The sequence below is a fragment of the Xenopus tropicalis genome, chromosome 1, assembly GCF_000004195.4.
Source record: "Xenopus tropicalis strain Nigerian chromosome 1, UCB_Xtro_10.0, whole genome shotgun sequence".
Lineage (NCBI taxonomy): Eukaryota > Metazoa > Chordata > Amphibia > Anura > Pipidae > Xenopus > Xenopus tropicalis.
In genome coordinates this window covers 150,700,436-150,719,630 of record NC_030677.2, presented here as the reverse complement: position 1 = coordinate 150,719,630, position 19,195 = coordinate 150,700,436, and the positions used below count along the sequence as shown (strand labels likewise).

General features: G+C 39.4%; 1 protein-coding gene across 2 annotated transcripts in view; it reads left to right on the top strand.

The window, feature by feature from the left end:
* Nucleotides 1-19,195, top strand: part of scarf2 (scavenger receptor class F member 2) — a 97,870-nt gene that overhangs the window by 1,232 nt on the left and 77,443 nt on the right. The window lies entirely within an intron of this gene.

Genomic DNA, 19,195 nt, shown 5'->3' with positions numbered 1-19,195 from the left:
TCTGTGTGTAAGTGTGTGTAAGTGTGTGTATAAGTGTGTGGGTCTGTTTGTACAAGTGTGTGGGTCTATGTGTAAGTGTGTGGGTCTGTGTGTACAAGTGTATGGGTCTGTGTGTAAGTGTGTGTATAAGTGTGTGGGCCTGTGTGTAAGTGTGTGGGTCTGTGTGTAAGTGTGTGTATTAGTGTGTGGGTCTGTGTGTAAGTGTGTGGGTCTGTGTGTAAGTGTGTGTATAAGTGTGTGGGTCTGTGTGTAAGTGTGTGTATAAGTGTGTGGGTCTGTGTGTAAGTGTGTGTATAAGTGTATAAGTGTGTGGGTCTGTGTGTATAAATGTGTGTATAAGTGTGTAAGTGTGTGGGTCTGTGTGTAAGTGTGTGGGTATGTGTGTAAGTGTGTGGGTCTGTGTGTAAGTGTGTGGGTCTGTGTGTAAGTGTGTGTGTATAAGTGCACCTTAGTGCAGCATCTACAAACTAGGGACAAATGAGCTATTGTTCTTTGTGGATGGGCATATTATAGGCACTAATGCATTGCCTGTGCCACAGAGTCATTTCAATGTATGTTGTAGTAGGAGGAGCTTCAGGGTTATATTATGTATTGATGATGGGTGCAATGTGGTCTACTGGGTGACAGTAACCCTTTATCCCACACACAGGCACATACTATCACATGTCTACATATGCACCCATTAATGCAAACTCACGCTCAGTCACTTCCACATGCACACGCATATATTAAACCAAAACAACTCACACTTACACATACAAAACACTCACCTTCACAACTTCATACTTTTATACACACATACACGCAGTGGGAGCTTCCATCCCCTTATAAAGTATTTATGTATTATTATTATTATTAACATTTATTTATAAAGCGCCAACATATTCCGCAGCGCTGTACAATAAGTGGGTTACATACATTGGACATACAGAGTAACATATAAAGCAATCAATAACCGATACAAGAGGTGAAGAGGGCCCTGCCCAAAAGAGCTTACAATATGTACAACTATTCCTGATATTTTGGTTCTTTTGTTTTGGTTCCTGGGACCAATGTTATAATGAATGCAAGTATTTGTTACAGGTCTGGTAACTATAGTAACCAGCTAATAGCATTTCTGGGTCAGTATTTTGATAACAGTTATCTAATTGGTTGCTGTGGGGATACCTGGGTAAGCCTGCACCTCCTTTTACATTACCCTATGTAGGATGAGGATGTTTGTTTTTTAACCGTTTAGAGTCAGAACACTACAAGTTATGGCTAGTGAGGGGCTGGAAGTTACCATGGTTCCAGCTGATTGTTTCCAAAGTGTACCTGTATTAAGGCCTGTATTTCCTTTTCATATAAGTTAACTATCATAATTAAACTATCCTATGTTTCTAATCAAAAACTTAATCATATTGAGGTTATTGCATCCCCAGAGGCATTTCTATGTGACATTTTCTGATCTTACAGTATATAATTAGTGCATCCGGACTTAGTAAAATGCTAATCACTTTTTACTCCTTCATTCTATTAAATCTTAATGGTATTGTAGGAATAGGCAATTGCATTAAAGGTGACACTTATAATTAGTGTGAGGTGACAGACTTTCTGTGTACTGACTCCCAAAGAGTGTCATTATCTTCCCTCTCACAAGGGTTCTCCAAGTCAAACCTTTGCCGCTGATAGGTGTCACTGACAGACTAGGTGATAACATCTTTGGATTTAGCGGTGTCAGACCACCACTGATTATGATTGGTTGTGAGGCCTGCTGTCATGAGAAGCTTCAAGTGCCAGCTAGACAGTTATCATAATGCTTCCAGCTAATGCTCATATTTATTGCAAGGAAATGTTCTCCTCCTTGCTAGAATGGGTTCATTATTACACAGTTTCCTCTAGAGAAATGTGATCATATTTCTACTGGTACTGTTTATACATTCAAGCATTTAAATAAAGATACAGGTATGGGATCTTATATCCAGAAAGCTCCAAAGGCCCATCTCTCCATTATAGGCCAATAGATATTTTTTTTAAAAAACAATTTCCTTTTTATGTGTCTTAATAAAACAGTACCTTGTACTTGAAATAAGGCATAAGTCAATAGTGGTAGCAAAATAATCATCCCACAATCCTTTGCAGTGCCATGTGCCCTGTGTAAACTCTCAGTGTAAATAGCAACAATGTTTCTTATGAAGAAGAATGTTCTAGCATACATGGCCCATCAACTGAGCTGTTTGGTAAATTAGGAGGAAACAAGCCCTTAAATGTTAATGAATACCAAATATTAATCCAATAAGTGCTCCCTGTGTGTTTGGCCACGGAAGGGAAAGGTGATGTATAGGCAGCAATTATGTCACTTGATGTTTGCTAATGTTGAGTTTGTTGTTCAAACATGACGTGTGCTATAACTTCTGTAAATCATTTGCTATAATTAGGTGTTAATAGTGAATCATGCATGCGACTTTTAGCTGATCCAATAGGGTGATTCTCTGTGAGAATGAAACAAAGTTTGACATCGTGTTTTATTTGACCTTTATTATTACTTTATTTTGTATTATTTTCGTCGTTTATTGATATAGCACAGACATTGTGTGGCACTTACAGACAATATACATTACTTTTCATCCTTTGTAAATGTTTTAGAATGAAATGCTCACTGTTTGGTGAGCAGGGACAATCTGCAGTCCTTTAGTCTGCATTTCCGAACCCTCCAAAAGCATATTAGCTGTAGCCCAAAAGCAGCTAAAAGTTGTCAGGTCTCTTGGCTTAGAGCAGCATCTATGGATTTTTTTAATAGAATTTGTTCCAGAAGATGCAAAGGGGTGTATTTTGCATCTGGAAATGCTCATTTTGAGAGTGCTGCCAATGATAATTGTTACTAGGACCACATTCCGCAACAGAGAATGTGGCCCTGATGAACCAGAATACCCTGAGAAAACATGTGCACTACAGTTAGGGAATGCAAAACAAGCTTGCCAGTGTATTACATTTGTCCAGTCAGGAAGGACAACATAAGCTTGCCAGTGTAGTGTAATTATGTGTCCAATATTGAAGGATAATGCAAGCTTGCAAGTGTAGTGCTTTTATCCAATCAGGAAGGACAACACAAGCTTGCCAATGTGATACATTTGTGAGGAGTTTCCATTTTTCCATCCCAGAGGTCTGCTCCGCGCTGGATCTGTGCCAGTACATTTGCAGCTCGTTTATAGCCCTGACTCAGAATTCTGCAAATTAGTTTTAAATAGGTTCCCTCTCCTGGTTTTGATTGCACTTGGAATGCACTGTAGCGAATGTTGTTTTGCCAAAGGCTTTATAAACTTTTTAAATAGAAAATGTAATTTTCAGAGCACAGCTTTTTGTTCTAGAGAATGGAGCTCAAGCTGGTGACTCTGCAGCTGTTGTAGAACTACGAAGCCCTGTATCCCTTTTAAACAAAGGATGGAGATTCCTCCTGTAGAAATGACTAGTGCCTTCTTATAAAATGACTTTGATGTTGTTTACCGCTGTTGTGAGAAGTGTTGCAGCCTGTGGCACATGTGCATCAGGATCCCACAGCCCAGTGCAGAACCTGGGGAAGAGGATGCTGGCAAAATATAGTAGGTGATGGGGAATTCAAACGAAGAACTATATAAGGTTGCTCTACCTGGGAATCATTATAACAGGCCTGTGCCGTAGAATTGACAGTTTAAGCTATAATTGTGTGGGGGCTTTAGTTCCTAAACTAGAAAGCTGCAGGGCAAAATTACAGATATTTCCAATGTGCCCCCTGTCCCTTTTTTATATCTCCCTCCATCCCCTTTGGCTTTGCATTTACTGGTGCAAGCTAAACAGTCTCTCCTGCATGAGACTGATTGTCCACTGCCTCTATACAGAACTCCCCAGGAAACTTGTTTCATGACCTGGAATGGTGACACAGGGTTATGGAGACAGACAGACAATTTGGGCTCAGTTGGGCACATTTGCAACTGGACAGTAATCAATAGCAACCAACCAGTTATTAGCCTTTTCTTAACCAGCTGCAGTAGAACAATCAAAGCAACAGTTTGATTGGTTGCCATGGGTTACTGCCCAGGTGCAATGTTACCCATTGTTGATAAATGACCCTAAATGGTCATGTCTCCCAATAAAGCATTGGGTCACACAACCAAACATCAGCCACCCCACCTTGAGGGATTGTGCTGCTCATGGGATTACTGCAGCTGGATATAAACAAATACATCTGTACGCCTCATGCTTAGAGCTAATTTCAAGGCATGCATACTTTTTTACTATTGTTTTTGTTTACCATTATGTGTATGGGAACATGTCAGTATTACCAATAAAACAGAACCATAGTATTCTTTTTTAAAGTCTCCCCAAGCCTGCCTTACTACTGTGGAAACTCTGAAAAGGATCAGCAGGGAAGACAGTTTTAGCCAGTCGTGCTGGAATGGGGACCACGTGATTTATCCTTTTATAGGCTGGAGTACAAATGGAAACAACATTCCATCATTATTATTTATATATTGCAGACAGATTAAGCAGAGCTTTCCAGCAATTATACATCAATGGCATCAGTCCCTGCCCCAGTGGAGCTTACAATCTAAGGTCCCTATTAGAGTAACGACCAGTAGGGTCAGTTTTTATCAGAAGCCAGATAACCTGCCTGTTTGTTTTTTGGTGGGGGAGGAAACTGTAGAAAACCCTCGCAGAAACAGGGAGAACATACAAACTCCCTGCAGATAGTGCCCAAATCAGAATCCAGCTCAGGACCCCAGTACTGCAGTGCAGAAGCGCTGACCACTAAGCCACCATGCTGCTCCATTCTATTGAAGAATTAAATGAGTTATAGATCTTGCTATCCCTAAAGACCAAATTAAGTCAAAGTGTCGGGAACTAGAAATTAATGTACTGGGTTGGGGCATTTAACAACAGAATACTTCAGTCCTCTCTTACTCTTACTGACAGGTTTCTTACATTATAACTCCTTACACATATAGCAAGCCATGCATTTCCAAGTGCTGAATGTAAATGGTATTGTCACATCTGAAGATATTACCGTATATACTCGAGTATAAGCCGATCCGAATATAAGCCGAGGTACCTAATTTTACCTAAGAAAACTGGAAAAACTTATTGACTCGAGTATAAGCCTAGGAATATACTGTTGGTGGAACGGAATATACTTTATGACCCACTTTGAATGCCCTGGTGTAGTTGGCAACCTATGAGGCCATGGCACAGGTAAGCACTGTCAGATTAGGCAATGCAACCTCTTATTGTGCCCCCTCCCCTCCACACACACTGCACCCTAACCAGCTACATAGTATTTATATAATGTGTTCTACCCAAGATGTACAAATAGAAAAGTACTTGCAGATAAGTGAGTCTCAGGAACAGCATAGGAAGAACCTCACAGAAGTCAAATAAATTTAATTGCAAATGGCCATCTCCAGTAGTCTAACCTGTAGTCTAAGTCTAATGTAGTTGATAGCTCATATAATTATGTAAATAGGTCACATATAAATAGTTCAATTAATTCATGTGCTAATACATAAGTCAAGTCATTGATCATGACATTAAAAAAAAAAGAAAAAAATCTAATGCAGAAAGGAGCTATTTTGTTGCACCATCTTGCAGATAATAGCTCACATTTACAGCTCCCACTCCTCCCTTGCACTCTCCTACCTTCTTACTAACAGTTTGCCAAGTTTCCTTGTTGAGGGCCTTTATATTTGACAGCCATAAGCAGGAGCCAGTAGTGGAAAGTAGTTTTTATGGGCAAATAGAAACTCTTTACACATGAGTTGGGAGTTGCGTGTTCCAGAAAAAGGGGGCCAGAATCACTGCAAAAGGGGCTTTACAAAATGAGGTGGTGTTGGCAGACTTTATAACCCCACATGCACAAAAGGGGTGGGATCAGTGTACATTTCACAGTGGTCTCATGTTTTATACACCTTGGTAGCATTTGGGTGAAATATATGTATATTTTATACTAGAACAATCCTGCTTAGAAACATTTTTTTGTACTACAAGCTAATTTTTAACTTAATAAGGACATTGGGCAAGATCTGCTAGACAACTCCACCGCTATCTACAAAAAATGCACTAATTTTAATACAAATGAATAGTTCCTAGTCTGTTGAAACATATCAAAGAGAAAAGTGGGAATATCATAAATTGGTTATTGAGAGGTAATCTTATTACGTTTTATAATTGTAGAAGATGAAAGCATTACATTCACATTGCGCAGTATCATGTACCAAAGTCCTGCATGTTCCAAAGTAACTCTCTTTCTCTTCAGTCTATACTAACCTGTAGCCGAGACGAGCGTGGATATTCGTTTAACACAGCGGAGGACGCGCGCAACCAAAACACCCTACAACCGTGCGCCGCCCCAGCGCGCACACTCGTCACGCACGCGGAAGACGCGACGTCTGTGTGTGCCGACGCTGTGCACTGGGGGGTTGGGTTTCGGTTACTCCGCTGTGTTAAACGAATATCCACGCTCGTCTCGGCTACAGGTTAGTATAGACTGAAGAGAAAGAGAGTTACTTTGGAACATGCAGGACTTTGGTACATGATACTGCGCAATGTAAAGAATGTAATGCTTTCATCTTTTAAAGGAACTTCCTGGGGGGGGGGGTGCCCGCAAGCCCGAACATACGTCCATGGGGGGGTTGCAAGCGCACGGCCGGGAGCGCAGATCGGAATTATATTATATACTCGAGTATAAGCCGAGGGTGCCTTTTTGAGCACATTATTGGTGCTGAAAAACTCGGCTTATACTCGAGTATATACGGTACTTATGTTTTCTTGACATGGAAGATCATACATGTATGTAAAGTCATAAAAATCTTCTCTTATTTTTTATTACTGTTCTTTCTATACTTTATTCTGGCTTTATCTGTGTTGTAGTAGACTTCCTATAGTCTGCCAGAGTACCTAACATGTATGGCCCATTCTAAGAATCTAACTGATTTTACCAGTGAAACTACTGGTATGACTAAATATTATGGTGAAAATAAGAGAGCTAATGAAAATGTCCTACTATGGAGATTTCCCTGGTACCCTGGTACATAAGGTGGAAGCTGAGATTCATTTACACTAGTAATAGTAGTAACATTCTCACAGTTCTCTGAATTTTATATACAGAGTAAAAAAAGGTATTGGCTAATAGTTATATTACATTACATTAACATTTATTTATAAAGCGCCAACATATTCCGCAGTGCTGTACAATATGTGGGTTACATACATTGGACATACAGAGTAACATATAAAGCAATTAGTAACCGATACAAGAGGTGAAGAGGGCCCTGTCCAAAAGAGCTTACAATATGACCATAGTGTTACAGAATGAAGTGTTAAATAGGTACCAGAAACAATTGTTGTGCACAGCTGAATGCTAATGTACATTGCAGTCACTGTTGTTGTTCTAGAGATGAAAGAGATGACTAAGATGAGAGAATTTTTATAAATTGAATAAACATGAATTGCAAAATGTTCTGCATTTGGGGGCCAAATGCAGAAATTATTGAGTAAATGGTATAAAGTGTTTTGGGCCCTTTTATCCTATAAAACAGCATATGCCATTTGAGGGAAAAAGTTAAACCCATGGTCAGGCAATTTACCTGAAACCAAAGATATTTTCAATTACACAGAGACAAGAGGTGGCTCTCCTCTTTGCAAAGATAATCGCAGCTATGTTAGAACTTTACTTAAAGGACAAGGAAAGGCAAAGTCACTTGGGGGTGCCAAAATGTTAGGCACCCCCAAGTGACCTTAATCGCTTACCTTGTACCTGGAGCGATGCGCTTCCTCCTTCCTGCTTCGTTAAGCTGCGACTATGCGGTAGGCACATACGCAGTAGAGTGAAAAGCCAACTTCTCTGTTAAAGTTCAGCTTTTCACTCTACTGCACATGCGCGCGCTCGCGAAGCAGGAAGAAGGAAGCGCTGCAGCTACCCCGGGCTGGTGCTGTTCTCTCCCAACAGGGGCACCAGCCCGGGGTTAAAGTCACTTGGGAGTGCCTAACATTTTGGCACCCCAAAGTGACTTTGCCTTTCCATGTCCTTTAAATTGTTACTGTTAAATCAAGAAACAGAAAAAGAATTGTAATGAATATCATACCTAAAGTGTCCTTGTTTCCTTGCTATGTGAAGTGTGAATGTGGCAGCTTCTTGGCAGGTAAAATCCATTTCACTATAAATATATATATATATTGAAAAGGTTGTACAGTACCCTTCTATTAGAGTAGTCTGTATCTGTATCCAACAGGTTCCGAATTTTATTACAACATATACTTCAAAAACAAACAGCACACACATTACATGCAAAAAACATACAGGTATATTATATGCAAAAAGTTATATCATTATCTTACTGTACACATAAAAATGCAACTTTTCAAGCCCGGCCAGGCTCTTCCTCAAGGCATGTGAGGATTTTTGCATTATTTAAAGAAATGCTATTGAAAGTCTAAAAGAGGAAATGACAACATAATATAATGATAATATAATATAAGCTTGCTGCAGGGTTCCATCGCTATAAATAGTAAACAGACAAAATACAATGGTAAATTCTCCAATAAAATGCACTATGAAATCATTTGTTTACCACACAAGAATCTAAATAAATGTTATTTTATGAAAACAAATATAAATTGTAATCCTTATTGAGATCACTAGGGTGAAGGGAATTTCATCTCTTGGGCCACCATACCTCCCTTTGCTTAAGTTTAAACTCATGTTCCACTGTTTTTTAAAGTGTTTCAATAATATTAATGTAACATTCCCAACGATAATTGTGGACTTATGCTGTGAAATTCGTGAATATACCTTCGGTATTGATTCTTCCACATATATCTTTTTGCAGGGGCAAATTATAACATATACCACATATTGGGACAAACATGAAAAATGCCTCCTTAACTCAAAATTCTCTGTTGAAATATTTTCCCTCCCATCACATATTTGCATTATTTGCAATCCAAACAAGGATAAATGCTGCACTGTGAATGACCAAATAATATGTTGGTACCCTCACCATCTTTTTTTGGAATGGAGGAAGTAACCAGTTTAGAGCCTATGGTCCTACCCCACCTATATGAGACAAGTGGGAGCAAAGCAAATCCCAATCACGTGGGACAAGAGAAATATCCTCTAGGATAGCTTCTGGGACCCAATATGGTGAACGGAGTAAACAAATTGCAATGGTGTTATGGTAACATTGGCATATTTTGTGTGGTGCGTATCTACAGATTAAAGAATTTGCCTTGCCCCACTTGTCTCATATATCTAAACTGGTTACTTCACCTGTTGCAAAAAAAAGATTGTGAGGGTACCAAAATATGATTTGGTCATTTACAGTGCGGCATGTATTTTGACTGTTTACTTATTACAGTGATGGAATGATGTTGTAATTTGCATTTGAGTAATGCAAATGGAGTCACTGTTCATATGCCTTGAACGTTGCATTTTTATGTGTACAGTAAGATAATGACATAACTTTTTGCATATAATATATGTTTTTTGCATATAATGTGGATGCTGTCTATTTATAAAGTATATATATATATATATATATATTTCCATTATTATATATATATTATATATATATAATTATGCGCACTCCTGTCTCCTGTCTCACTTTATTGTAAATAACTGCATGATTAGTACATAAACGTTTCGGTCCTGGTCTAGGACCAAACAAGTGAACAAGGTCCTAGACCAGGACCGAAACGTTGATGTACTAATCATGCAGTTATTTACAATAAAGGGAATTAAAGTGAATGGACAGGGACTAAAAGGTTGATGATGCTAATGCTTCAGGCTCATTTTCATATGCCGGAAAATAATTCTGGGAAGCTCAAGCCAGGTAGCACTAGACATGAGAACCGGAAAAGTAGTGCTACCAATATGACATCAGTTGAAGGCTAAGCTTCTGTGTTATTGCTTCACCATCCTTCAGCCTTCAGGTCCTTTAGAACTAAACCTAATTGTACTGCTTTATAGCCTTATATAACTTACCACTTTTTGAGTTTTCATTCCAGATGAATTATTTGAAATACAAAAGGATGTACTGTTTTGTCAGAACCCTTTTCTGAATAGTATATATGAAAGTTCAGAGACATATTCATTTCTAACCATCATTAAAGAGAAGCCATGTCATGTGTTATATGGTCAGTTCTTCATGGTCTCATTATTAGCCTTTTGACTTGCGGTACTAAAGCTGCATCTCTCACATTAGACAGCTATAATTCTTATCTTGTCCATCCAGGAGATATTAAAGGTTTCCCTTGGTGAAACCAGAGTTCCTCCATATTGTTCTAATGCAACCAACTTTACTTGTTTCCTATAACAGATCCAGATTTGCTCTTTCACTTATGTTTTTTCCAAAGCTTTTTATGTATGAAACCCTTATTCAAGTTCAAAGGTTTCTTTTATTTTCTTTGTGCTTGCTACTTAGATACTTTTATTAGTGAATGTTATTATTGTTTTATCTTGAAAAATTAGGGACAGATTTACTAACATCTCATCTTTTTTTCACTTGTTTGTCCTTAGGAAAAAAATGTCCCCTTTTGTCCCATACTTTCTATTCTTTATGCTATTCTTGGGCTTGTGCATCCATGGTTATTATGGCAACTATGCCATATGAGCACAAATTGTATTCACATTTTTGTTGTCTGTGACTGTGCAGCCAACCTTGGAGTGGGCAGGGCTGAAAACTGCTGCTTATTTCACTTTTGTTTATTTTTGTTTGTTTTATGGCCATCTTTAATTTTTAACAGTGAACTAGCAAGCTGGAGAGCAGTGGTGGCTGGGGGCCTGCTGGCTTGTAGGCAGGTGGCAATGCCCAACAAGGTTCGGGGACCCTCACAGATTTTTCCCAGTATCCTGATGGGCCAGTAAGACCCTGCATGATAACTAAGAACTATAAAAAGGAAAATCAAATTTTGGATGAGAAAGATTTCAGTCTTGCCACAAACTTGGTAACTGAGAGCCTGTGGTTGCTGCTGTAGTCTGTTTCACTAGAAAACCTAACTTGCTAAGGTTGAATGACATGTTGACAAATGAACTTTAAATAGTGTTGCAGATTGAGTGTTGGATTGTTGGATTGAGATCAGGGCTACTACTGGACCACTGCTGTACATTTAGCTTTTTTTCTTCTTGAGCCACCCCAATGTTTGTCTTAGGATCACTGTACTGCTGTAAGATGAATTATTTTCCAACTTTATTTTTTATCAGACTTTAATGTATTTCATTGCATTTTACCCCATCAATTTTTCCTTCTATATTAACAAAAGACCCAGTCCTTGCTAATGAAAAGCAGCCCTGTGCAATGATGTTGCCGCCATCATACATCAGTGTATGTGCTGAATGTGTATTTCCAGTTGTTTTCTAGCTATAATAAATGAAAAACTCAAATTTCACCAATGGTTATGCTTTTGATAAAATTAAAATATATGGTTTATTTTGGAAAAATACCAGACATGGTTATTCATACCCATTAACATTTATAACACAAGTGGAGCCATCTGTCATTAATAATATTATATTTTTTATCATCGAAAAATCTGCAGTGTAAACCAATATTGTGTTAATATCATATAGCTATTATAGCTGTAAATAGAAATATCTATGTTATCTGATCCATTTCTAAAAGGGATGTATGACATCACCATCTCTATAACATTAAAGTTTCTTTTGTCTACTTTAAACTGTGTTCTTGTGGCGTTGGTCAAGAGCAATCCGGATGTGACAAACATCTTTAGCCAAGAAACTAAACATATCATGTCTGCACAGTGTTTAGTTAAAACAAATCTTTGTTTAAAGACATACTGTAATGAACAAAGAATAAAGAAACAAAGATCTAGAACATCAGAAATAGGGGAACACCAGTACACATAGAGAAATGGAAACACTTATTGAGATCCAGCAGGTTATTTGTTCCATTTTGGTACAGTCTCTATTTGCTTTCCTAGGTACAGCCCAAAGCCCAACTCAAAGGGTAATTAAGGTGAGATTTGTGGTGAAGAATTATTTGCTGTCCTATTTTGGAATGCAACAGTATTTTAATTTATAAAACCTTTTTTTGAGCTAAGTGGGACCCATACTAGAGGCTCTTACACACAGGCATTTTTTCTGTGTTTGGAAACATATGCTTAGCACATAAAAACACATATTTTATGTTTATATGCATTTTTAAAAATGCACGTATGTGCATTTTTGTCAGGTTTTAAATGCAACCCTCTATTCTCTCAGCTTCTGAACACGCAGCAAGCCCAAGAAAATGCAGCAATGAAACAGGAATGCCATAAAAATGCAACTCTAAGGGGGAGATTTACTAATCCACAAACGTTTCGAGCGTATTTTCCTCAATTTTTTCGTCACTTGCACGACTTATTCGTACTTTGCGACAAAATTTGTGCAACAAAATCGTATTGTCGCGGCGAGTACGAAAGTTTTGGATTCATTAGAGCTTCGTTATCGTGAATTTCCTTGGCCCAGGTTGGAGCTGCAGAATGCCATTGATTCCTATGGGAGGTGTCCAAAATCATGCACAGAAGGATCAAAGTCGGAAAGGTTTTCCTCAATTCCAGTTCCAGTTCAATTCCAGTCTGGACACTAAATGACTGTATCTGTTCTCCATATATTCCACTTTCCTCTGAAGGCAGGTTAATTGGCTCCTTATAAATTTGCCTGTAGTGTGTGAAAGTGAATAAAGCTTTGAATGTAAGCTCCACAGGGGCAGGGACTGATGTAAATGATGTATAATCTTTGTCATTTAAATATGATGGCATTATATAAATAAAATAATAAATATACTACTTATTATAATACAATTAGAGCAAAATAGGTATTTTACTTTTTGTCTTTTATGTAATACCAGTTTAACTGCTCTGATATCTGAGAGAAAAAAAAGATTTCTCAAATATAAACATCTTGCATGGAGTTATATTAGGAATTTCCTGCTTTCTCTGGATCTGGGATGTGTGGCACAGTAATTGGATCTGACAGCAGAACCAGGCTTAGTGTGCATTATTATTCTGGTACAGTTAAGAACATTTTATTCCTGCATATGGCTACACTCATACAACACCATTTTTTCTTACATTTCATGATCCCAGATTCAGTTTCACTCTCAGGGGATTTGGGCACAAACAGCTACTGTCTGTTTACTAAGGATTCCTGCGACCAGCAACAATCCCCTTTGACTATAGATAACATTTTAAATTCCTTCACTTTTGATCTAGTTATATGAACAGCTGGAGACTGACTTGTCCTTGCATATTCATGTGCAAGTGCATACATATGTCTTCCATTCCATGCTTTACATAGCTGTAAAAGGGGGCGAATTCCCTTTGTCTAATCCTTTACATAGCTGTTTCTGTCTATATAAGGAATAGTATGTGCATTTTAAAATACATGCATAGATATATTTTAATATCTGTGAAATATAACATGTTAAGCAATGTAGAATGCTTGCTAAAGGCTGGAGGTGTTATTGTCTGCCAGGGGGTAGTTTTGAGCAAATAAATAAAGATACTTTATTACATTATAACATAATTCAGAGTGGTTGTCAGTGAAAAGTGCATGCTTTATTGTCTATACAAGATACAAGGTAAAACTGTAACCTGACAAAGAAATAAAACCTACTGGTGTTCAGATCCCAGCAAACTGACATTGTACACTTTTGTACTTTATAGAAGTGTGACATGCCAAGCTGATAGGGTATAAGCAGCTACTGCAAGAACTGGGATAAGGTTTATAGGAGCAGTAGTCCTGATCCAGTCCAGTAGATTAGTAAGGTTAGAAAAATAATCTTAGTTTAGTGTTTAGTATTTATTGCAGTGGTTACAGTATGTGATGGTATTAGTCTCTTCCTAGAAGATTGCAGGGGTCATTTTCAGAGATACCTTGTACAGGGGTTGCACTAGATGCAGAGCACAGCACCAATGGGCAAAAGTCAGGCTTGTGCCAGCCAGCCCTCCCTAGCATGGGAACAGAATGATTGACTTAGAATGTGGGCTACATACATAATTGAAATAAAGACCAAGATGTGTTCCAGCATTTTCATCAGGTAATAACAATTGAGAGAGGTGTTAGACCTCAGAGCTGCCACTAAGTTCTAACACCCTTATAAACAACATGGCATTCAACTGCTCAAAGCAGTCAAACTAGTTCTGCCAAACTGACACATTGATCTGCACTGACAAAAGTAAAAAAATACCTCTGACTTTCAGCAAACATAGAGACATGATCATGTAGCTTGTGCACTTTATTATTATTCTTTATTTGTACAATTTCAACAATATATGATTTGCATTAGTTCTTGCCCTCTTGGAGCTTACATTACTATACATTACTAACATGCCTTCTCTTAGATATGCTCGGCTATGGTGTGCATTGTGCCAGGTGACAGGAAGGAGCTTGCAATGTCCTGGGCAGAACATAGTTGAGGAAGTTGATAATTGTTGGGTAAAAAAGTTTAAGGGCTAAAAAGTGAAACGTGTGTTCTGTGTTTTCCTGATACAGTATCTTTTTCAGTTTTCTTGAGTATAATTACAAAACAAAAATGGTACAAAATCAATTTTACCAAACCTGTTGTACTAGTGGAAGGTACAAAACCCAGACAGTGTGGTCAGACCTATACACTGTGGTCAGATTCTTACAAATTGAACCTAAAACCATTGCTACCCTTAAATGCTAAGGATAAGGCACCTCCCCACAGAGCTTATAATATAAACTGGAACGTTTCTTCCTGCTTGCACAATGTCAGTGTTTAAAAATAGCAATTCTTGGCTGGGGTGACGTCTTGTTTTGCAAATCCTTTCTCATTTCAAGTTTGAAAAATAATGTTTTAATGAATAAGCATCTAGATTTAAACTAAATGTCTGAGGCCCTGCTACAGAATAGTAGGAACCTCCTGGTTTGCATCCACTGGACTGACACCTAGCATTTGAGGAGTTAAAACCCACAAAACCTCCTTCTACTTGTTAAAGACCTTTAACCCATCTAAGTTGCCTTATTTAATTTTAACATTTGCTTATCACAGAAAAACAGTGTCAAGCACAGATCTCCTTATTTATAACAACAAGCTTTACAGTGTAATACTTGCTATCTGTTAGCTTAAAGGTACAGTAACACCAAAAAAAGTGAAAGTGTATCAAAGTAAATATTATGTAGTGGTGCTCTGATGCTTTGGAAAGCCTACTATAGTTTATATCATGGGTGTCCAGACTTTGTCACCCAGTGATCTACTCTTGCCACTTGGCTCTTGTCATGAGATCTACCTTCAGAAAAAAATGTATCTTAGAAGCCTGTGCCGTGCTGCAGCACCCAGTGTGACAGAGAACAATATGGGATTAGTATAAATAGCAGGACAACACAGGAGCAGAATTCCAGACACGTGCTGTTTATACCAAAGAGCTTATTACACATTGGCCACATGCACTGGCTGACATGGGAGCAGAGGTGGGGTAGGTACAGAGGTTGGAAGTATGTGACAGGCTGCACGCACAAAAGCACAAAATGTTCTCCCCCCAAGCCTCTTAGCTGCCACTCACTTGCAGGGGCAACAATGACCAAGGAGAAGTGGTGGTACTGTCTAATCAGGTGCTGAGATCCACATGCCCTGTGTTCTTATTCCTCCATGTGAAGGAAGTAATTATTTTATCAAATACTAGTTTAAAGATAAACAGCAGGCAAGCACATTGTCAAAGTATCCCAAAAGCTGATATGGATGTTGTCTGTAGGGCGATAAAGAAGAGAGCACAATCCTGCTAGAAAGGTGTGCATAGATGCGTGTTCTTTTGGTGTGCATAGATGCGTGTTCCTTAGGCGTGCATATATATGTGTGTTCCTTAGGCATGCACACCCGATGCCTCTCCAGCCCAGTCCGACCCTGAACATGCCAATTGTGTTTAAAGTGGCACCTAGCTTAATGCACTTTCAGATGTAAATGAGCGCCATTATAGATTGTATATACACCAGCTTTAGCCTATCTTTCAAGCTGGCAGTTTGTTAAAGGAGAAGGAAAGCCTAAGTCACTTGGGGGTGCCAAAATGTTAGGCACCCCCAAGTGACTTAAATCGCTTACCTTGTACCCCAGGCTGGTGCTCATGTTAAGAGAGAACCACACCAGCAGCGAGCGCCTCCTTCTTCCAAGTTGGCGCGCTTGCGCATTAGAGTGAAAAGCTGGACTTTAACAAGAAAGTTGGCTTTTCACTCTAATGCGCATGCGCCGGCCCAGGGTTTTTACCTGGCTACAGGTACCCCGGTGCAGTTTTCTCCTAACAGGTGCACCAGCTCGGGGTACAAGGTAAGCGATTAAAGTCACTTGGGGGTGCCTAACATTTTGGCACCCCCAAGTGACTTAGCCTTTCCTTCTCCTTTAAGATTGCATTGTATCCTTTTTTGAAGCAAGGTTCATTGTTCATTTATTTCATTTATTTCAAAGATTAATACCTGGGCAATTTCCAGCCAGATGTCAGTCAAGTAGGCCCATCAACAGGGCTCGCAGATAAGTGCAGACTCAGTTTGCAGTTGCTGGATCGGCAGCTTAAATCTCACTGTGTATGGCCACCTTAAGAGTGGTGGCACACAGGGCTGTCACCTATGCAAAGTTACACTCCCTGCAACAAATCACCCAAAAATACCTCTTCTTTGCACTGTATATAATCACAATCTGCTATAGTTTGACTTTCTTTTTTTGCTATATGTTCTGTTCTGAATCTGTTGAGTAAAAAAAGGCAACAGACTGGTTAAACAGAGTATTATATTTAAACTGAATATATTGCCTGAATACATTTTATAGCACCCTGCTTCATTTATATTTTTATAGAACTAACCTTCACGTTTGTCTTTTATTAACTTTCCCTTGTTATAACTCACTTTTATACCTGCAGTGTCCTGGAGAAATAGAACTTGCAGGTAGTTAATAGTTCCTTGCATGTATTTTCGCTATCAGTCATTCCCACCTTCAGGCAGTCAGATGCATGATTTATTCTTAATATGACTTTCAACAAACTGCCCTTTAAAGAAGAACTAAAGCTTAACAAAGAAGTAGGATACAAAGGGTGCACTACCATTGCCAACACTGACAATATGGCTGCTCATACATATAAATCTAAACATGCATATACTGTGTCCCTACTATAACGTGCCTCCAGCTATGGCAGTATATTTAAGGGGAAGTAAAAAGATATCAAGTGAGGAATCCAGTCAGGGGGGGTGTTTAACACATCTTGTACAGCAGGGATCCCCAGCCTATTTTACTCATGAGCCACAGTCAAATGTAAAAAGACTCTGAGAGCAACACAAGCATCATAAAAGTTCCTGAAGGAGCCAAATAAGGGCTAAAGGTGGCCATACACGAGCAGATCCGCTCGCTTGGCGATGTCGCCAAGCGAGCGGATCTTCCCCCGATATCCCCACCTACGGGTGGGCGATATCGGGGAGCATTTAGGTAAAAAAAATAATAATCCGATCGTTTGGCCCTGGGGATTATGTGGGCGGCAATGGGGCAGTCGGATCGGGGACCGCATCAACGAGCCGATGCGGTCCCCGATCCGACCAGATTTTCTAACCTGGCCGATCGAGATCTGGACAATTTCAGGCCAGATATCGGTCGGCCAGGCCGCTCTGCTCTCCCCATACATGGGCCGATTAGCTGCCGAATCGGTCCAAGGGACCGATATCGGCAGCTATAGTCGGCCCGTGTATGGCCACCTTTAGTGTAGCTATTAGGTAGCCTTTATGCGCACTATCAGCTTACAGGAGGCTCTATTTGGTTTTATTCAACCAAAACATACCACCAAGTCAGGAATTCAGGGCACCATATTGCTCACGAGCAACTGGTTGGGGATCACTGATGTAGGCTAAGCAGTGTGTACTATTAACTAATTACTAATTATTCATTTTTAAAGTTTCCTTCCATTTTACTGCAAGACCCTAGCATGTTATTATTGCTAATAAACTTGAATGTTGGATAGCTTTTTGTTTGAATACATTGGCAGTGCAGCACAGAAGCTTGTGATTGATTTCTGCCTTAGAAAGAAGTTTTTCTGTAGAATTTCTAGGTGTGTGTTTTTTGTCTCATCTCTGTATTCGACTCTGTCTCGCTTGCAGCAGGGCCCAAGTAATGTGATACATAACAAGGTTCTGTTACTCATTTCATATCCACCCGTACATGCCCCAGCTGCTGTGTACAAATGGCTGCTGTACAGCAGAAAGCCAGCTGCATCCTGCCAATGTGTGCGCCAGTGTTGTTTAACAGCTGGTGATAAAACTTCAATGCTTTAAACTGGGGTTGCGCTTTTTTTACTCTTTAGAATAGAATTGTATTTTGGGTGACTTATTTTAATTGAATGTATGATTTAATGATTTTTTTAAAACTTTTGTTGCAGTATGTTTTACAAACACATATACATGGGGGCACATTTACTAAGCAATTCTGAGAAAAGGTAGATTTTTTTTTTTTTACGTCTATTTTCGAGAATTACGAATGGGTCTTTGCCAGTACTCGATTTTTCTGATATTGTTTCTCGAAAAATTTGCAAACAGGCAGGGCCGGATTTCCCAATTGGCCGCCCCGAGGCCGCCCCCGGTCGCACGCCCCCCCCGAGTGCGCATGCGTGCAGAGGGGGGCGGGGTTTTGCGCGCCCATGCGCGAACAGCGGGTGAGGGGTGCGCGCATGCGCTGTAGGCCAAATCATGCATACGGAGCAGTGGGGAGAAGTCCCCACTGCTCCGTATGGGGACAAAACTTTTAAAATTTCGGTGCGGCGGGGTGGCATGCCGCCCCAAGGTTTCTGCCGCCCTAGGCCCGAGCCTTTGTGGCCTCTCCACAAATCCGGGCCTGCAAACAGGCTGTTTATGTTTGAGATATTTTTCTTTAAATACAGAACAACATGTTTGAATTGCACCACTTTTGGCTAAGTGGTACAGTTTTTTCTAGTGCCAGCCTTGTTTTTCTCATTTTTGAGGTATTTGCTTCAAAGATTTAGATACCTTTATTCCACATGAAACATTAAAGGAACAGTTCAGTGTAAAAATGAATCTGTGTAAAACAGATAGACAGCGCAAAATCAAAAAAAATTGTAATATAGTTAGTTAGGCAAAGATGTAATCTATAAAGGCTGGAGTGAGCAGATGTCTAACAGAATAGCCAGAACTCCACTTCCACCTTTCAACTCTCTAACCTCTTAGTTAGTCAGGGACTTTAGGTGG